The sequence below is a fragment of the Eutrigla gurnardus genome, assembly GCF_963514095.1.
Source record: "Eutrigla gurnardus genome assembly, chromosome: 9".
Taxonomy (NCBI): domain Eukaryota; kingdom Metazoa; phylum Chordata; class Actinopteri; order Perciformes; family Triglidae; genus Eutrigla; species Eutrigla gurnardus.
This window is the reverse complement of record NC_139923.1, coordinates 20,383,597-20,386,055: the sequence shown is the minus strand read 5'-3', so window position 1 is coordinate 20,386,055 and position 2,459 is coordinate 20,383,597. Positions and strand designations below refer to the sequence as shown.

Here is a 2,459-nt window from a genome sequence, read left to right as displayed (position 1 = left end):
ATACATTTGATGATAATGAAACATATAGTTGAATTGAATGAAATTTGTGTTGACAATGCATTCATGTTGAATGGCTGTAAATATTTATATACCGTGTACAGGAGATACAGCATGCTCATTTTAGTCTTATTATTGATCTGTTTAACTATAATGATAGTTATGTACAAGGTTTGGGCCGACAAAATGACATATTTTTGTACAAACGCTTCACTCCTTTACTGTAGGTTCAATAGATGTTTTCTTTATTACTGATTTTGAGGTTTATTTAAATAAAATTGTCTTGGAGCCTCTCTGAATTGCGTACTTACATTGTGTGGAGAGATTAAATCAATATATACATATAATCTATTACTGTAAAGATGCAGTCACAGGCAGTCTCAAGCAAACCGCAGACAAGCTTGAGAACGGAGGGTGAGGGTTCGCTCAGCTGAGCCGCTCCTGATATAGCAGCACAAGTCCCTGTACGCTGTATGCAGATGTCAGGATGATTCAGGACCAGCTGGTCCCTTTGTTTCATGTTTGTGTGTGTGTGTGTGTGTGTGTGTGTGTGTGCGTGTAAAAGTGAGAGAAAAGGTGGCCGTCTTTAGGAGAAACTATGCAAAGTACAAAAGTTTGAAATTGAACTAAGCAATTTACAGATTTCCGCGAATAAACTGGTAAAGCTCACAATGCATCAACATCAGTTTCATGAGGATGTAAAGCAATCATGCAACGCCATGTGTCTGACAAGAGTAGGATTTTACTTACATAGTACTGTAGATGCTATTATTGTTGGATATAATTCTGACAATGACGTTTTCTCTGTTAGTCATAGAAATGCTGCTCCTGGTGACCTATAACAGGGAGGAAATGTGTACATACATTTACTCTTGTTACTGTAGTTTTTTGTGTCATTTCTTTGAGTATTTTTTTTAATTTTTGTAATTTACTTTTACTTAACTTTTTTCTGTCTTAAGTAGCTTTGCTACATTTGAAGTCACATATATTCAAAGATTAAAAATAAAAGTCACTCTGGGCCAGATGGAAGTAGAACATCATCAGATAATGTTACACTCTGAAGTCAAAACCACTGAACTTCCCTCAGAATCAATCTCTTTATACATCCATGCAGTGTCGCACCTGGGATGCAAATTTGCAATTGGTGCAACCATGTGTGCATGCATTCACACACACAAATACAGAAAGAGAGTGTCGTAGTACAGGGGACAGGGCTCACCCAAAGAAAGGGGACCTCTGCTGAGTGCTACGATGCCTCCCACAAGAGCCTAGATATGACATGAGTTTGGCCATGGTATGTGAATCCATTTAGAAATGATGCACCTTTATATACGGTAAGCCACTCCCACTGCCACTCCCACTGCCACACCCCCTAGTCTTTTTTAGTCATGTTTTATTCTACCATTGATTATATAAGAAGTGGCAGATTATTTTATTTATTTGCCTTGTTATTGCCTGTTGCACCCAACAAGGTGTCGTTAGTTTAATTTTTTATTAATTGTCAGTCATTGTTGTTTAATTGTGTAAGTTTTCTTTTGAGGCTACACTGCGGAGGGCAGTTGTTTTTGATTATCATTTATGCTGATTTGGTGTCCATCTACAAGGTGTCCACAGTGTGATGTGTATACATTGACATGTTAATGCACTGTATGTTGCAGCATAAATGACTTGTTTAATGTAATGGGTATAGACATTATATTACATACATTATATTCTTATATTTAATATACCTTTTATATATAAGAGTAAAGTTACCTTTTAAAAATTGAAGACAGTAATGTTAACTTGGAGTACATTTTAACTGACATGGTTTTTACTTGGTTTTTATTTTAAATATATTTAAATAAAGCTTGTTATTACTTTCTGTAAAATATTCCAGTAGTCTTTCCATACCTCCCAATACTCATAAAGAAGGACTTGAAAAACCTCGCCTCAATAGCCTCTGAATTATTTTACTCATATATAGTCCTCTCCTATTACACAACTGTCTCTGTGGTGAAACACTTGGCATGTTATTGCCTTAACTTTTACAGACACCACAGTCCTCTCATTTCATTGTGCTGACTGTACTGTATACTTATGCACAAAGGAACAGCATTCAAGTCGCCCATATTGTGTTCCTCCACAGTGATTTCTCCACATTTCTTGTAACAAAGACAATAAATATTTTAAACACTTCCTCCTTCTAGTTTATTTATCAGTCGGCTGCAAAGACCAAACTACATCTCCCCAAAAAGGGAAACCACAAAGGGACAGAAAGAAAGGGTTTGGACAGTCTTTACACAGCGTCATTCAAGAAATATGAAAAAAACAAAACCACTTATATTTGTGAGTAAAAAAAGAATCACTGCAGCAAATACATCACATACCTTGTAGAGAAACAAATGTACTTTTGAGCCCTGGACTCATTCGTTCATTGAGGTGAAAGGAGAGTGAAGAAAAGGGAAAATGGCAGAATCAAA

The 2,459-nt window shown here is 36.2% G+C and overlaps 1 protein-coding gene across 1 annotated transcript in view; it reads left to right on the top strand.

Annotated features, from left to right (window-relative positions):
* Positions 1-2,174, top strand: part of sema3d (sema domain, immunoglobulin domain (Ig), short basic domain, secreted, (semaphorin) 3D) — a 29,142-nt gene extending 26,968 nt beyond the window's left edge. Inside the window, exon 18 of the mRNA XM_084018535.1 lies at positions 1-2,174. This exon is cut by the window's left edge and continues 906 nt beyond it. The gene's annotated coding sequence lies outside the window, so the exon portion shown is untranslated.
* Positions 2,175-2,459: the final 285 nt, after the last annotated feature.